Below are 22,586 nucleotides of genomic sequence, written 5' to 3'. Positions count from 1 at the left end.
CGCCATCTGTATTAAGATGGAGATATCTACACCACTATCTGCATAAACATGGAAATATCTACACCGCTATCTGTATAAACATGGAAATATCTACACCGCTATGAGTATAAACATGGAAATATCTACACTGCTATCTGTATAAACATGGAAATATCTACACCGCTACCTGTATAAACATGGAAATATCAGCACCGCTATCAGTATGAACATGGAAGTTTCTACACCGCCATCTGTATCAACATGGAAATATCTTGACCGCCATCCGAATGAACATGGAAATATCTGCACCGCCATCTGTATGAACATATAAATATCTACACCGCCATCTGTATTAAGATGAAGATATCTACACCGCTATCTGCATAAACATGGAAATATCTACACAGCTATCTGTATAAACATGGAAATATCTACACCGCTACCTGTATCAACATGGAAGTATCAGCACCGCTATCTGTATGAACATGGCAATATCTACACGGCTATCTGTATGAACATGGAAATATCTACACCGCTATCTGTATGAACATGGAAATGTCTTCACCGCCATCTGTATGAACATGGATATATCTACACAGCCAACTGGATGAACATGGAAATATATACACCGCTATCTGTATGAACATGGAAATACATACAGCGCTATCTGTATGAACATGGAAATATCTACACCGCTATATTTATGAACATGGAATTATCTACACCGCTATCTGTATGAACATGGAAATATCTTCACCGCCGTCTGTATGAACATGGATATATCTACACAGACATCTGGATGTACATGGAAATATCTGCACCGCTATCTGTATGAACATGGAAATATCTACACCGCTATCTGTATGAACATGGAAATCTCTACACAGCCATCTGGATGAACATGGAAATATCTACACCGCTATCTGTGTAAACATGCATACGTCTTCACTGCTATCTGTATAAACATGGAAATATCTACACAGCTATCTGTATGAACATGGAAATATCTACACCGCTAGCTGTATAAACACGGAAATATGTACACCGCTACCGGTATAAACATGGAAGTATCAGCACAGCTATCGGTATGAACATGGCAATATCTACACGGCTATCTGTATGAACATGGAAATATCTACACCGCTAGCTGTATAAACACGGAAATATGTACACCGCTACCGGTATAAACATGGAAGTATCAGCACCGCTATCGGTATGAACATGGCAATATCTACACGGCTATCTGTATGAACATGGAAATATCTACATCGCCATCTGTATGAACATGGAAATACCTTCACCGCCATCTGTATGAACATGGATATATCTACACAGCCATCTGGATGAACATGGAAATATCTACACCGCTATCTGTATGAACATGGAAATATCTACAACGCTATCTGTATTAACATGGAAATATCTACACAGCCATCAGGATGAACATGGAAATATCTACACCGCTATCTGTATGAACATGGAAATACATACACCGCTATCTGTATGAACATGGAAATATCTACACCGCTATCTGTATGAACATGGAAATAACTACACCGCTATCTCTATAAACATGGAAATATCTACACGGCCATCTATATGAACACGGAAATATCTGCACCGCCATCTGTATGAACATATAAATATCTACACCACCATCTGTATTAAGATGGAGATATCTACACATCTATCTGTATAAACTTGGAAATATCTACACCGCTATCTGTATAAACTTGGAAATATCTACACCACTGTCTGTATAAACATGGAAATATCTACACCGCTACCTGTATAAATATGGAAATATCAGCACAGCTATCTGTATGAACATGGAAATATCTACACCGCTATCTCTTTGAACATGGAAATATCTACACCGCTATCTGTATGAACATGGAAATAGCTGCACCACTATCTTTATGAACATGGAAATATCTACACCACTATCTGTATGAACATGGAAATATCTACACCGCTATCTGTATGAACATGGATATATCAACACAGCCATCTGGATGAACATGGAAATATCTACACCGCTATCTGTATGAACATGGAAATATCTACACCGCTATCTGTATGAACATGGATATATCTACACAGCCATCTAGATGAACATGGAAATATCTACACTGCTATCTGTGTAGACATGCATACATCTTCACCGCTATCTGTATAAACATGGAAATATCTACACCGGTATCTGTTTGAACATGGAAATATATACACCGCTACCTGCATGAAAATGGAAATATCTACACCGCCATCTGTATGAACATGGAAATATCTGCACCGCCATCTGTATTAACATGGGAATATCTGCACCGCCATCTGTATGAACATATAAATATCTACACCGCCATCTGTATTAAGATGGAGGTATCTACACCGCTATCTGTATAAACATGGAAATATCTACACCGCTACCTGTATAAACATGGAAATATCAGCACCGCTATCTGTATGAACATGGAAATATCTACACCGCTATCTGTATGAACATGGAAATATCTACACCTCTCTATGTATGAACATGGAAATATCAACACCGCTATCTGTATGAACATGGAAATATCTACACCTCTATCTGTATGAACATGGAAATATCTACACCGCCATCTGTATGAACATGGAAATATCTGCACCGCCATCTGTATGAACATATAAACATCTACACCGCCGTCTATATTAAGAAGGAGAAATCTACATCGCTATCTGTATAAACAAGGAAATATGTACACTGCTGTCTGTATAAACATGGAAATATCTACACCGCTATCTGTATAAACATAGAAATATCTACACCGCTACCTGTATAAACATGGAAATAACAGCACCGCCATCTGTATGAACATGGATATATCTACACAGCAATCTGTATGAACATGGAAATATCTAACCCGCTATCTGTATGAACATGGAAATATCTACACCGCTATCTGTATGAACATGGAAATATCTTCAACGCCATCTTTATGAAAATGGATATGTCTACACAGCCATCTGGATGACATGGAAATATCTACACCGCTATCTGTATGAACATGGAAATATCTACACCGCTATCTGTGTAAACATGCATACATCTTCACCGCTATCTGTATAAACATGGAAATATCTACACCGCTATCTGTATGAACATGGGAATATCTACACTGCTATCTATTTGAACATGGAAATATCTACACCGCTATCTGCATGAAAATGTAAATATCTACACAGCTAACTGCATATACATGGAAATATCTACACAGCTATCTCTTTACACATGGAAATATCTTCACCGCTATCACTATATACATGGAAATATCTACACCGCCATATGTATGAACATGGAAATATCTGCACCGCCATCTGTATGAACATATAAATATCTACACCGCCATCTGTATAAAGAAGGAGATAACTACACCGCTGTCTGTATAAACATGGAAATATCTTCACCGCTATCTTTATGAACATGGAAATATCTACACCGCTATGTGTATGAACATGCAAATATCTTCAACGCCATCTGTATGAACATGGATATATCTACACAGCCATATGGATGAACGTGGAAATATCTACAACGCTATCTGTATGCACATGGAAATATCTACACCGCTATCTGTGTAAACATGCATACATCTTCACCGCTATCTGCATGAAAATGGAAATATCTACGCCGCTATCTGTATAAACATGGACATATCTACACCACTATCTGTATAAGCATGGAAATATCTACACGGCTACCTGTATAAACATGGAAATATCAGCACCGCTATCTGTATGCACATATAAATATCTACACCGCCATCTGTATTAAGATGGAGATATCTTCACCGCTATCTGTATAAACCTGGAAATATCTACGCCGCTATATGTATAAACATGGACATATCTACACCGCTATCTGTATAAACATGGAAATATCTACACCGCCACCTGTATAAACATGGAAATGTCAGCACCGCTATCAGTATGAACATGGAAGTATCTACACCGCCATCTGTATGAACATGGAAATATCTTCACCGCCATCTGTATGAACATGGAAATATCTGCACCACCATCTGTATGAACATATAAATATCTACACTGCCATCTGTATTAAGATGGAAATATCTACACCGCTATCTCTATAAACATGGAAATATCTACACCGATACGTGTATAAACATGGAAATAACTACACCGCTATCTGCATGAACATGGAAATATCTACACCGCCATCTGTATGAACATGGAAAAATCTTCACCGCCATCTGAAAGAACATGGATATATCTACACAGCCATCTGTATGAACATGGAAATATCTTCACCGCCATCTGTATGAACATGGATATGTCTACACAGCCGTCTGGATGAACATGGAAATATCTACACCTCTATCTGTATGAACATGGAAATATCTACACCGCAATCTGTGTAAACATGCATACATCTTCACCGCTATCTGTATAAACATGGAAATATCCACAACGCTATCTGTATGAACATGGAAATATCTACACCGCTATCTGTTTGAACATGGAAATATCTACACCGCTATTTGCAAGAAAATGGAAATATCTACAGAGCTATCTGCATTTACATGGAAATATCAACACAGCTATCTCTTTGCACATGGAAATAACTACACCGCTATCTCTGTAAACATGGAAATATCTACACCACCATCTGTATGAACATGTAAATATCTTCACCGCCATCTGTAAGAACATATAAATATCTACACCGCCATCTGTATTAAGAAGTAGATATCTACATCGCTATCTGTATAAACATGGAAATATCTACACCGCTATCTGTATGAACATGGAAATATCTACACCGCTACCTATATAAACACGGAAATATGTACACCGCTATCTGCATGAAAATGGAAATATCTACAGAGCTATCTGCATATACATGGAAATATCTACACAGCTATCTCTTTGCACATGGAAATAACTACAGCGCTACCTCTATAAACATGGAAATATCTACACCACCATCTGTATGAACATGGAAATATCTGCACCGCCATCTGTATGAACATATAAATATCTACACCGCCATCTGTATTAAGAAGGAGATATCTACACCGCTATCTGTATAAACATGGAAATATCTACACCGCTATCTGTATGAACATGGAAATATCTACACCGCTACCTGTATAAACACGGAAATATGTACACCGCTTCCTGTATAAACATGGAAATATCAGCACCGCTATCGGTATGAACATGGCAATATCTACACGGCTATCTGTATGAACATGGAAATATCTACAACGCCATCTGTATGAACATGGAAATATCTTCACCGCCATCTGTATGAACATGGATATATCTACACAGCCATATGGATGAACATGGAAATATCTACACCGCTATCTGTATGAACATGGAAATATCTACACCGCTATCTGTATGAACATGGAAATATCTACACAGCCATCAGGATGAACATGGAAATATCTACACCGCTATCTGTATGAACATGGAAATACATACACCGCTATCTGTATGAAAATGGAAATATCTACACCGCTATCTGTATGAACATGGAAATATCTACACCGCTATCTGTATGAACATGGAAATATCTTCACCGCCATCTGCATGAACATGGATATATCTACACAGCCATGTGGATGAACATGGAAATATCTACACCGCTATCTGTGTAAGCATGCATACATCTTCACCGCTATCTGTATAAACATGGAAATATCTACACCGCTATCTTTATGTACATGGAAATATCTACACCGCTAACTGTTTGAACAGGGAAATACACACACCGCTAACTGCATGAAAACGGAAGTATCCACACAGCTATCTGCTCATACATGGAAATATCTACACAGCTATCTCTTTACACATGGAAATAACTACACGGCTATCTGTATGAACATGGAAATATCTACACCGCCATCTGTATGAACATGGAAATATCTGCATAGCCATCTGTATGAACATTTAAATATCTACACCGCCATCAGTATTAAGATGGAGATATCTACACCACTATCTGCATAAACATGGAAATATCTACACCGCTATCTGTATAAACATGGAAATATCTACACCGCTATGAGTATAAACATGGAAATATCTACACTGCTATCTGTATAAACATGGAAATATCTACACCGCTACCTGTATAAACATGGAAATATCAGCACCGCTATCAGTATGAACATGGAAGTTTCTACACCGCCATCTGTATGAACATGGAAATATCTTCACTGCCATCCGTATGAACATGGAAATATCTGCACCGCCATCTGTATGAACATATAAATATCTACACCGCCATCTGTATTAAGATGGAGATATCTACACCACTATCTGTATAAACATGGAAATATCTACACCGCTATGTGTATAAACATGGAAATATCTACACCGCTACCTGTATCAACATGGAAGTATCAGCACCGCTATCGGTATGAACATGGCAATATCTACACGGCTATCTGTATTAACATGGAAATATCTACACCGCTATCTGCATGAACTTGGAAATGACTTCACCGCCATCTGTATGAACATGGATATATCTACACAGCCATCTGGATGAACATGGAAATATCTACACCGCTATCTGTATGAACATGGAAATATCTACACAGCCATCTGGATGAACATGGAAATATCTACACCGCTATCTGTATGAACATGAAAATACATACACCGCTATCTGTATGAACATGGAAATATCAACACCGCTATCTGTATGAACATGGAAATATCTACACCGCTATCTGTATGAACATGGAAATATCTACACCGCTATCTGTATGAAATTGGAAATATCTTCACCGCCATCAGTATGAACATGGATATATCTACACAGCCATCTGGATGAACGTGGAAATATCTACACTGCTATCTGTGTAAACATGCATACAACTTCACCGCTATCTGTATAAACATGGAAATATCTACACCGCTATCTTTATGAACATGGAAATATCTAAACCGCTAACTGTTTGAACAGGGAAATATATACACCGCTATCTGCATGAAAATGGAAATATCTGCACCGCTATCTGTATGAAAATGGAAATACATACACCGCTATCTGCATGAAAATGGAAATATCTACACAGCTATCTGCATATACACGGAAATATCTACGAAGCTATTTCTTTACACATGGAAATAACTACACCGCTATCTGTATGAACATGGAAATATCTACACCGCCATCTGTACGAACATGGAAATATCTGCACCGCCATCTGAATGAACATATAAATATCTACACCGCCATCTGTACTAAGATGGAGATATCTACACTGCTATCTGTATAAACATGGAAATATCTACACCGCTACCTGTATAAACATGGAAATATCAGCACCGCTATCAGTATGAACATGGAAGTATCTACACCGCCATCTGTATGAACATGGAAATATCTTCACCGCCATCTGTATGAACATGGAAATATCTGCACCGCCATCTGTATGAACATATAAATATCTACACTGCCATCTGTATTAAGATGGAGATATCTACACCGCTATCTGTATGAACATGGAAATATCTACACCGCTATGTGTATAAACATGGAAATATCTACACCGCTATCTGTATAAACATGGAAATATCTACACTGCTACCTGTACAAACATGGAAATATCAGCACCGCTATCTGTATGAACATGGAAATATCTACACTGCCGTCTGTATGAACACGGAAAAATCTTCACCGTCATCTGTATGAACATGGATATATCTACACAGCCATCTGTATGAACATGGAAATATCTTCACCGCCATCTGTATGAACATGGATATGTCTACACAGCCGTCTGGATGAACATGGAAATATCTACACCGCTATCTGTAAGAACATGGAAATATCTACACCGCTATCAGTTTGAACATGGAAATACCTACACCGCTATCTGCATGAAAATGGAAATATCTACACAGCTATCTGCATATACATGGAAATATCTAAACAGCTATCTCTTTGCACATGGAAATAACTACACCGCTATCTCTATAAACATGGAAATATCTACACCACCATCTGTATGAACATGGAAATATCTGCACCGCCATCTGTATGAACATGTAAATATCTACACCGCTGTCTGTATTAAGAAGGAGATATCTACACCGCTATCTGTATAAACATGGAAATATCTACACCGCTATCTGTATGAACATGAAAATATCTACACCGCTACCTGTATAAACATGGAAGTATCAGCACCGCTATCGGTATGAACATGGCAATATCCACACGGCTATCTGGATGAACATGGAAATATCTACAACGCCATCTGTATGAACATAGAAATATCTTCACCGCCATCTGTATGAACATGGATATATGTACACAGCCATCTGGATGAACATGGAAATATCTACACCGCTATCTATATGAACATGGAAATATCTACACCGTTATCTGTATGAACATGGAAATATGTACACAGCCATCAGGATGAACATGGAAATATCTACACCGCTATCTGTATGGACATGGAAATACATACACCGCTATCTGTATGAACATGGAAACATCTACACCGCTATCTGTATGAACATGGAAATATCTACACCGCTATATGTATGAACATGGAAATATCTTCACCGCCATCTGTATGAACATGGATATATCTACACAGCCATGTGGATGACATGGAAATATCTACACCGCTATCTGTGTAAACATGCATACAACTTCACCGCTATCTGTATAAACATGGAAATATCTACACCGCTATATTTATGAACATGGAAATATCTACACCGCTAACTGTTTGAACAGGGAAATATATACACCGCTATCTGCATGAAAATGGAAATATCTACACCACTATCTGTATGAACATGGAAATACATACACCACTATCTGTATGAACATGGAAATATCTACACCGCTATCTGTATGAACATGGAAATATCTGCACCGCTATCTGTATGAACATGGAAATATCTACACCACTATCTGTATGAACATGGATATATCTACACCGCTATCCGTATGAATATGGAAATATCTTCACCGCCATCTGTATGAACATGGATATATCTACACAGCCATCTGGATGAACATGGAAATATCTACACCGCTATCTGTAGGAACATGGAAATAGCTACACTGCTAACTGTATGAACATGCAAATATCTACTCCGCTATCTGTATAAACATGGAAATATCTACACCGCTATCTGTATGAACATGGAAATATCTTCACCGCCATCTGTATGAACATGGATATATCTACACAGCCATCTGGATGAACATGGAAATATCTACGCCGCTATCTGTATGAACATGGAAATATCTACACAGCCATCTGGATGAACATGAAAATATCTACACCGCTATATGTGTAAACATGCATACACCTTCACCGCTATCTGGATGAACATGGAAATATCTACACCGCTAACTGTTTGAACAGGGAAATATATACACCGCTATCTGCATGAAAATGGAAGTATCTACAGAGCTATCTGCATATACATGGAAATATCTACACAGCTATCTCTTTACACATGGAAATAACTACACCACTATCTGTATGAACATGGAATTATCTACACCGCCGTCTGTATGAACATGGAAATATCTGCACCGCCATCTGAATGAACATATAAATATCTACACCGCCATCTGTATTAAGATGGAGATATCTACACCGCTATCTGTACAAACATGGAAATATCTACACTACTATCTGTATGAACATGGAAATATCTACACCGCTATCTGTTTCAACAGGGAAGTATATACACCGCTATCTGCTTGAATATGGAAATATCTACACAGCTATCTGCATATACATGGGAATATCTACACAACTATCTCTTTACACATGGAAATAACTACACTGCTATCTGTATGAACATGGAAATATCTACACCGCCATCTGTATGAACATGGAAATATCTGCACAGCCATCTGAATGAACATATAAATATCTACACCGCCATCTGTATTAAGATGGAGATACTTACATCGCTATCTGTATAAACATGGAAATATCTACACCGCTATGTGTATAAACATGGAAATATCTACACCGCTATCTTTATAAACATGGAAATATCTACACCGCTACCTGTATAAACATGGAAATATCAGCACCGCTATCAGTATGAACATGGAAGTAACTACACCGCCATCTGTATGAACATGGAAATAACTTCACCGCCATCTGTATGAACATGGAAATATCTGCACCGCCATCTGTATGAACATATAAATATCTACACCGCCATCTGTATTAAGATGGAGATATCTACACCGCTATCTGTATGAACATGGAAATATCTACACCGCTATGTGTATAAACATGGAAATATCTACACTGCTACCTGTATAAACATGGAAATATCAGCATCGCTATCTGTATGAACATGGAAATATCTACACCGCCATCTGTATGAACATGGAAAAACCTTCACCGTCATCTGCATGAACATGGATATATCTACACAGCCATCTGTATGAACATGGAAATATCTTCACCGCCATCTGTATGAACATGGATATGTCTACAAAGCCGACTGGATGAACATGGAAATATCTACACCGCTATCTGTATGAACATGGAACTATCTACACCGCTATCTGCGTAAACATGCATACATCTTCACCGCTATCTATATAAACATGGAAATATCCACACCGCTATCTGTATGAACATGGAAATATCTACACCGCTATCTGTTTGAACATGGAAATATCTACACCGCTATCTGCATGAAAATGGAAATATCTACACAGCTTTCTGCATATACATGGAAATATCTAAACAGCTATCTCTTTGCACATGGAAATAACAACACCGCTATCTCTATAAACATGGAAATATCTACACCACCATCTGTATGAACATGGAAATATCTGCACCGCCATCTGTATGAACATATAAATATCTACACCGCCGTCTGTATTAAGGAGATATCTACACCGCTATCTGTATAAACATGGAAATATCTACACCGCTATCTGTATGAACATGGAAATATCTACACCGCTACCTGTATAAACACAGAAATATGTACACCGCTACCTGTATAAACATGGAAGTATCAGCACCGCTGTCGGTATGAACATGGCAATATCTACACGGCTATCTGTATGAACATGGAAATATCTACAACGCCATCTGTATGAACATGGAAATATCTTCACCGCCATCTGTATGAACATGGATATATGTACACAGCCATCTGGATGAACATGGAAATATCTACACCGCTATCTGTATGAACATGGAAATATCTACACCGCTATCTGTATGAACATGGAAATATGCACACAGCCATCAGGATGAACATGGAAATATCTACACCGCTATCTGTATGAACATGGAAATGCATACACCGCTATCTGTATGAACATGGAAATATCTACACCGCTATCTGTATGAACATGGAAATATCTACACCGCTATATGTATGAACATGGAAATATCTTCACCGCCATCTGTATGAACATGGATATATGTACACAGCCATGTGGATGAACATGGAAATATCTACACAGCTATCTATGTAAACATGCATACAACTTCACCGCTATCTGTATAAACATGGAAATATCTATACCGCTATCTTTATGAACATGGAAATATCTACACCGCTAACTGTTTCAACAGGGAAATATATACACCGCTATCTGCATGAAAATGGAAATATCTACACCACTATCTGTATGAACATGGAAATACATAAACCACTATCTGTATGAACATGGAAATATCTACACCGCTATCTGTATGAACATGGAAATATCTGCACCGCTATCTGTATGAACATGGAAATATCTACACCACTATCTGTATTAACATGGAAATATCTACACCGCTAACTGTTTGAACAGGGAAATATATACACCGCTATCTGCATGAAAATGGAAGTATCTACAGAGCTATCTGCATATACATGGAAATATCTACACAGCTATCTCTTTACACATGGAAATAACTACACCGCTATCTGTATGAACATGGAAATATCTACACCGCCGTCTGTATGAACATGGAAATATCTGCACCGCCATCTGTATGAACATATAAATATCTACACCGCCATCTGTATTAAGATGGAGATATCTACACCGCTATCTGTACAAACATGGAAATATCTACACTACTCTCTGTATGAACATGGAAATATCTACACCGCTATCTGTTTGAACAGGGAAGTATATACACCGCTATCTGCTTGAATATGGAAATATCTACACAGCTATCTGCATATACATGGGAATATCTACACAACTATCTCTTTACACATGGAAATAACTACACCGCTATCTGTATGAACATGGAAATATCTACACTGCCATCTGTATGAACATGGAAATATCTGCACCGCCATCTGAATGAACATATAAATATCTACACCGCCATCTGTATTAAGATGGAGATACTTACATCGCTATCTGTATAAACATTGAAATATCTACACCGCTATGTGTATAAACATGGAAATATCTACACCGCTATCTTTATAAACATGGAAATATCTACACCGCTACCTGTATAAACATGGAAATATCAGCACCGCTATCAGTATGAACATGGAAGTAACTACACCGCCATCGGTATGAACATGGAAATAACTTCACCGCCATCTGTATGAACATGGAAATATCTGCACCGCCATCTGTATGAACATATAAATATCTACACCGCCATCTGTATTAAGATGGAGATATCTACACCGCTATCTGTATGAACATGGAAATATCTACACCGCTATGTGTATAAACATGGAAATATCTACACTGCTACCTGTATAAACATGGAAATATCAGCATCGCTATCTGTATGAACATGGAAATATCTACACCGCCATCTGTATGAACATGGAAAAACCTTCACCGTCATCTGCATGAACATGGATATATCTACACAGCCATCTGTATGAACATGGAAATATCTTCACCTCCATCTGTATGAACATGGATATGTCTACACAGCCGACTGGATGAACATGGAAATATCTACACCGCTATCTGTATGAACATGGAACTATCTACACCGCTATCTGCGTAAACATGCATACATCTTCACCGCTATCTATATAAACATGGAAATATCCACACCGCTATCTGTATGAACATGGAAATATCTACACCGCTATCTGTTTGAACATGGAAATATCTACACCGCTATCTGCAGGAAAATGGAAATATCTACACAGCTTTCTGCATATACATGGAAATATCTACACAGCTATCTCTTTGCACATGGAAATAACAACACCGCTATCTCTATAAACATGGAAATATCTACACCACCATCTGTATGAACATGGAAATATCTGCACCGCCATCTGTATGAACATATAAATATCTACACCGCCGTCTGTATTAAGGAGATATCTACACCGCTATCTGTATAAACATGGAAATATCTACACCGCTATCTGTATGAACATGAAAATATCTACACCGCTACCTGTATAAACACAGAAATATGTACACCGCTACCTGTATAAACATGGAAGCATCAGCACCGCTGTCGGTATGAACATGGCAATATCTACACAGCTATCTGTATGAACATGGAAATATCTACAACACCATCTGTATGAACATGGAAATATCTTCACCGCCATCTGTATGAACATGGATATATGTACACAGCCATCTGGATGAACATGGAAATATCTACACCGCTATCTGTATGAACATGGAAATATCTACACCGCTATCTGTATGAACATGGAAATATGCACACAGCCATCAGGATGAACATGGAAATATCTACACCGCTATCTGTATGAACATGGAAATGCATACACCGGTATCTGTATGAACATGGAAATATCTACACCGCTATCTGTATGAACATGGAAATATCTACACCGCTATATGTATGAACATGGAAATATCTTCACCGCCATCTGTATGAACATGGATATATCTACACAGCCATGTGGATGAACATGGAAATATCTACACAGCTATCTGTGTAAACATGCATACATCTTCACCGCTATCTGTATAAACATGGAAATATCTACACCGCTATCTTTATGAACATGGAAATATCTACACCGCTAACTGAACAGGGAAATATATACACCGCTATCTGCATGAAAATGGAAATATCTACACCACTATCTGTATGAACATGGAAATACATAAACCACTATCTGTATGAACATGGAAATATCTACACCGCTATCTGTATGAACATGGAAATATCTGCACCGCTATCTGTATGAACATGGAAATATCTACACCACTATCTGTATTAACATGGATATATCTACACCGCTATCTGTATGAACAGGGAAGTATATACACCGCTATCTGCTTGAAAATGGAAACATCTACACAGCTATCTGCATATACATGGGAATATCTACACAGCTATCTCTTTACACATGGAAATAACTACACCGCTATCTGTATGAACATGGTAATATCTACACCGCCATCTGTATGAACATGGAAATATCTGCACCGCCATCTGAATGAACATATAAATATCTACACCGCCATCTGTATTAAGATGGAGATATCTACACCGCTATCTGTATAAACATGGAAATATCTACACCGCTATGTGTATAAACATGGTAATATCTACACCACTATCTGTATGAACATGGAAATACATACACCACTATCTGTATGAACATGGAAATATCTACACCGCTATCTGCATGAACATGGAAATATCTGCAACGCTATCTGTATGAACATGGAAATATCTACACAACCATCTGTATGAACATGGATATATCTACACTGCTATCTGTATGAATATGGAAATATCTTCACCGCCATCTGTATGAACATGGATATATCTACACAGCCATCTGGATGAACATGGAAATATCTACACCGCTATCTGTAGGAACATGGAAATAGCTACACTGCTATCTGTATGAACATGGAAATATCTACACCGCTATCTGTATAAATATGGAAATATCTACACCGCTATCTGTATGAACATTTAAATATCTACACCGCCATCTGTATTAAGATGGAGATATGTACACCACTATCTGCATAAACATGGAAATATCTACACCGCTATCTGTATAAACATGGAAATATCTACACCGCTATGAGTAAAAACATGGAAATATCTACAATGCTATCTGTATAAACATGGAAATATCTACAACGCTACCTGTATAAACATGGAAATATCAGCACCGCTATCAGTATGAACATGGAAATATCTACACCGCCGTCTGTATGAACATGGAAATATCGTCACCGCCATCTGTATGAACATGGATATATCTACACAGCCATCTGTATGAACATGGAAATTTCTTCACCGCCATCTGTATGAACATGGATAAGTCTACACAGCCGTCTGTATGAACATGGAAATATCTGCACCGCTATCTGTATGAAGATGGAAATATCTACACCGCCATCTGTATTAAGATGGAGATATCTACACCGCTATCTGTACAAACATGGAAATATCTACACCACTATCTGTATGAACATGGAAATATCTACACCGCTATCTGTTTTAACAGGGAAGTATATACACCGCTATCTGCTTGAAAATGGAAATATCTACACAGCTCTCTGCATATACATGGGAATATCTACACAGCTATCTCTTTACACATGGAAATAACTACAGCGCTATCTGTATGAACATGGAAATATCTACACCGCCATCTGTATGAACATGGAAATATCTGCACCGCCATCTGAATGAACATATAAATGTCTACACCGCCATCTGTATAAAGATGTAGATATCTACACCGCTATCTGTATAAACATGGAAATATCTACACCGCTATGTGTATAAACATGGAAATATCTACACCGCTATCTGTATAAATATGGAAATATCTACACCGCTACCTGTATAAACATGGAAATATCAGCACCGCTATCAGTATGAACATGGAAGTATCTACACCGCCATCTGTATGAACATGGAAATATCTGCACCGCCATCTGTATGAACATATAAATATCTACACCGCCATCTGTATTAAGATGGAGATATCTACACCGCTATATGTATGAACATGGAAATATCTACACCGCTATGTGTATAAACATGGAAATATCTACACCGCTATCTGTATAAACATGGAAATATCTACATTGCTACCTGTATAAACATGGAAATATCAGCACCGCTATCTGTATGAACATGGAAATATCTACACCGCTATCTGTATGAACATGGAAATATCTTCACCGCCATCTGCATGAACATGGATATATCTACACAGCCGTCAGGATGAACATGGAAATATCTACACCGCTATCTGCATGAAAATGGAAATATCTACTCAGCTATGTGCATATACATGGAAATATCTACACAGCTATCTCTTTGCACATGGAAATAACTACACCGCTATCTCTATAAACATGGAAATATCTACACCACCATCTGTATGAACATGGAAGTATCTGCACCGCCATCTGTATGAACATATAAATATCTACACCGCCGTCTGTATTAAGAAGGAGATATCTACACCGCTATCTGTATAAACATGGAAATATCTACACCGCTATCTGTATGAACATGAAAATATCTACACCGCTACCTGTATAAACACAGAAATATGTACACCGCTACCTGTATAAACATGGAAGTATCAGCACCGCTATCGGTATGAACATGGCAATATCTACACGGCTATCTGTATGAACATGGAAATATCTACAACGCCATCTGTATGAACATGGAAATATCTTCACCGCCATCTGTATGAACATGGATATATGTACACAGCCATCTGGATGAACATGGAAATATCTACACCGCTATCTGTATGAACATGGAAATATCTACACCGCTATCTGTATGAACATGGAAATATGTACACAGCCATCAGGATGAACATGGAAATATCTACACCGCTATCTGTATGAACATGGAAATACATACACCGCTATCTGTATGAACATGGAAATATCTACACCGCTATCTGTATGAAAATGGAAATATCTTCACCGCCATCTGTATGAACATGGATATATCTACACAGCCATCTGGATGAACATGGAAATATCTACACCGCTATCTGTAGGAACATGGAAATAGCTACTCTGCTAACTGTATGAACATGGAAATATCTACACCGCTATCTGTATAAACATGGAAATATCTACACCGCTATCTGTATGAACATGGAAGTATATACACCGCTATCTGCTTGAAAATGGAAATATCTACACAGCTATCTGCATATACATGGGAATATCTACACAGCTATCTCTTTACACATGGAAATAACTACACCGCTATCTGTATGAACATGGAAATATCTACACCGCCATCTGTATGAACATGGAAATATCTGCACCGCCATCTGAATGAACATATAAATATCTACACCGCCATCTGTATTAAGATGGAGATATCTACACCGCCATCTGTATAAACATGGAAATATCTACACCGCTATGTGTATAAACATGGTAATATCTACACCACTATCTGTATGAACATGGAAATACATACACCACTATCTGTATGAACATGGAAATATCTACACCGCTATCTGCATGAACATGGAAATATCTGCAACGCTATCTGTATAAACATGGAAATATCTACACCACCATCTGTATGAACATGGATATATCTACACTGCTATCTGTATGAATATGGAAATATCTTCACCGCCATCTGTATGAACATGGATATATCTACACAGCCATCTGGATGAACATGGAAATATCTACACCGCTATCTGTACTAACATGGAAATATCTACACTGCTATCTGTATGAACATGGAAATATCTACACCGCTATCTGTATAAACATGGAAATATCTACACTGCTATCTGTATAAACATGGAAATATCTACACCGCTATGAGTAAAAACATGGAAATATCTACACTGCTATCTGTATAAACATGGAAATATCTACAACGCTACCTGTATAAACATGGAAATATCAGCACTGCTATCAGTATGAACATGGAAGTTTCTACACCGCCATCTGTATCAACATGGAAATATCTTCACCGCCATCCGTAAGAACATGGAAATATCTGCACCGCCATCTGTATGAACATATAAATATCTACACCGCCATCAGTATTAAGATGAAGATATCTACACCGCTATCTGTATAAACATGGAAATATCTACACCGCTATGTGTATAAACATGGAAATATCTACACCACTACCTGTATCAACATGGAAGTATCAGCACCGCTATCGGTATGAACATGGCAATATCTACACGGCTATCTGTATGAACATGGAAATATCTACACCGCTATCTGTATAAATATGGAAATATCTACACCGCTACCTGTATAAACATGGAAATATCAGCACCGCTATCAGTATGAACATGGAAGTATCTACACCGCCATCTGTATGAACATGGAAATATCTGCACCGCCATCTGTATGAACATATAAATATCTACACCGCCATCTGTATTAAGATGGAGATATCTACACCGCTATATGTATGAACATGGAAATATCTACACCGCTATGTGTATAAACATGGAAATATCTACACCGCTATCTGTATAAACATGGAAATATCTACATTGCTACCTGTATAAACATGGAAATATCAGCACCGCTATCTGTATGAACATGGAAATATCTACACCGCTATCTGTATGAACATGGAAATATCTTCACCGCCATCTGCATGAACATGGATATATCTACACAGCCGTCAGGATGAACATGGAAATATCTACACCGCTATCTGCATGAAAATGGAAATATCTACTCAGCTATGTGCATATACATGGAAATATCTACACAGCTATCTCTTTGCACATGGAAATAACTACACCGCTATCTCTATAAACATGGAAATATCTACACCACCATCTGTATGAACATGGAAGTATCTGCACCGCCATCTGTATGAACATATAAATATCTACACCGCCGTCTGTATTAAGAAGGAGATATCTACACCGCTATCTGTATAAACATGGAAATATCTACACCGCTATCTGTATGAACATGAAAATATCTACACCGCTACCTGTATAAACACAGAAATATGTACACCGCTACCTGTATAAACATGGAAGTATCAGCACCGCTATCGGTATGAACATGGCAATATCTACACGGCTATCTGTATGAACATGGAAATATCTACAACGCCATCTGTATGAACATGGAAATATCTTCACCGCCATCTGTATGAACATGGATATATGTACACAGCCATCTGGATGAACATGGAAATATCTACACCGCTATCTGTATGAACATGGAAATATCTACACCGCTATCTGTATGAACATGGAAATATGTACACAGCCATCAGGATGAACATGGAAATATCTACACCGCTATCTGTATGAACATGGAAATACATACACCGCTATCTGTATGAACATGGAAATATCTACACCGCTATCTGTATGAAAATGGAAATATCTTCACCGCCATCTGTATGAACATGGATATATCTACACAGCCATCTGGATGAACATGGAAATATCTACACCGCTATCTGTAGGAACATGGAAATAGCTACTCTGCTAACTGTATGAACATGGAAATATCTACACCGCTATCTGTATAAACATGGAAATATCTACACCGCTATCTGTATGAACATGGAAGTATATACACCGCTATCTGCTTGAAAATGGAAATATCTACACAGCTATCTGCATATACATGGGAATATCTACACAGCTATCTCTTTACACATGGAAATAACTACACCGCTATCTGTATGAACATGGAAATATCTACACCGCCATCTGTATGAACATGGAAATATCTGCACCGCCATCTGAATGAACATATAAATATCTACACCGCCATCTGTATTAAGATGGAGATATCTACACCGCCATCTGTATAAACATGGAAATATCTACACCGCTATGTGTATAAACATGGTAATATCTACACCACTATCTGTATGAACATGGAAATACATACACCACTATCTGTATGAACATGGAAATATCTACACCGCTATCTGCATGAACATGGAAATATCTGCAACGCTATCTGTATAAACATGGAAATATCTACACCACCATCTGTATGAACATGGATATATCTACACTGCTATCTGTATGAATATGGAAATATCTTCACCGCCATCTGTATGAACATGGATATATCTACACAGCCATCTGGATGAACATGGAAATATCTACACCGCTATCTGTACTAACATGGAAATATCTACACTGCTATCTGTATGAACATGGAAATATCTACACCGCTATCTGTATAAACATGGAAATATCTACACTGCTATCTGTATAAACATGGAAATATCTACACCGCTATGAGTAAAAACATGGAAATATCTACACTGCTATCTGTATAAACATGGAAATATCTACAACGCTACCTGTATAAACATGGAAATATCAGCACTGCTATCAGTATGAACATGGAAGTTTCTACACCGCCATCTGTATCAACATGGAAATATCTTCACCGCCATCCGTAAGAACATGGAAATATCTGCACCGCCATCTGTATGAACATATAAATATCTACACCGCCATCAGTATTAAGATGAAGATATCTACACCGCTATCTGTATAAACATGGAAATATCTACACCGCTATGTGTATAAACATGGAAATATCTACACCACTACCTGTATCAACATGGAAGTATCAGCACCGCTATCGGTATGAACATGGCAATATCTACACGGCTATCTGTATGAACATGGAAATATCTACACCGCTATCTGTATGAACATGGAAATGTCTTCACCGCCATCTGTATGAACATGGATATATCTACACAGCCATCTGGATGAACATGGAAATATCTACACCGCTATCTGTATGAACATGGAAATATCTACACAGCCATCTGGATGAACATGGACATATCTACACCGCTATCTGTATGAACATGAAAATACATACACCGCTATCTGTATGAACATGGAAATATCTACACCGCTATCTGTATGAACATGGAAATATCTACACCGCTATCTGTATGAACATGGAAATATCTACACCGCTATCTGTATGAACTTGGAAATATCTTCACCGCCATCTGTATGAACATGGATATATCTACACAGCCATCTCGATGAACGTGGAAATATCTACACCGCTATCTGTGTAAACATGCATACAACTTCAAAGCTATCTGTATAAACATGGAAATATCTACACCGCTATCTTTATGAACATGGAAATATCTACACCGCTAACTGTTTGAACAGGGAAATATATACACCGCTATCTGCATGAAAATGGAAATATCTGCACCGCTATCTGTATGAAAATGGAAATACATACACCGCTATCTCTATGAACATGGAAATATCTACACCGCTATGTGTATAAACATGGAAATATCTACACCGCTCTCTGTATAAACATGGAATTATCTACACCGCTACATGTATAAACATGGAAATATCAGCCACGCTATCTGTATGAACATGGAAATATCTACACCGCAATTTGCATGAACATGGAAATATCTTCACCGCCATACGTATGAACATGGAAATATCTGCACCGCCATCTGTATGAACATATAAATATCTACACCGCCATCTGTATGAACATGGATATATCTACACAGCCATCTGGATGAACATGGAAATATCTACACCGCTATCTGTATGAACATGGAAATATCTACACAGCCATCTGGATGAACATGAAAATATCTAAACTGCTATCTGTGTAAACATGCATACATCTTCACCGCTATCTGTATAAACATGGAAATATCTACACCGCTACCTGTATAAACATGGAAATATCTACACCGCTATCTCTATGAACATGGAAATATCCACACCGCTATATGTATGAACATGGAAATAGCTACACCGCTATCTGTATGAACATGGAAATATCTACACCACTGTCTGTATGAACATGGAAATATCTACACCGCTATCTGTTTGAACAGGGAAGTATATACACCGCTATCTGCTTGAAAATGGAAATATCTACACAGCTATCTGCATATACAAGGGAATATCTACACAGCTATCTCTTTACACATGGAAATAACTACACCGCTATGTGTATGGAAATGGAAATATCTACACTGCCATCTGTATGAACATGGAAATATCTGCACCGCCATCGAATGAACATATAAATATCTACACCGCCATCTGTATTAAGATGGAGATATCTACACCGCTATCTGTATAAACTTGGAAATATCTACACCGCTATCTGTTTGAACATGGAAATATCTACACCGCTATCTGTATTAACATGGAAATATCTTCACCGCCATCTGTATGAACATGGATATATCTACACAGCCATCTGGATGAACATGGAAATATCTTCACCGCCATCTGTATGAACATGGATATATCTACACAGCCATCTGTATGAACATGGAAATATCTTCACCGCCATCTGTATGAACATGGATATGTCTACACAGCCGTCTGGATGAACATGGAAATATCTACACCGCTATCTGTATGAACATGGAACTATCTACACCGCTATCTGCGTAAACATGCATACATCTTCACCGCTATGTGTATAAACATGGAAATATCCACACCGCTATCTGTATGAACATGGAAATATCTACACCGCTATCTGTTTGAACATGGAAATATCTACACCGCTATATGCATGAAAATGGACATATCTACACAGCTTTCTGCATATACATGGAAATATCTACACAGCTATC

Source organism: Gorilla gorilla, chromosome 7 (assembly GCF_029281585.2).
Source record: "Gorilla gorilla gorilla isolate KB3781 chromosome 7, NHGRI_mGorGor1-v2.1_pri, whole genome shotgun sequence".
Classification (NCBI taxonomy): domain Eukaryota; kingdom Metazoa; phylum Chordata; class Mammalia; order Primates; family Hominidae; genus Gorilla; species Gorilla gorilla.
This window is presented reverse-complemented; position numbering follows the sequence as displayed.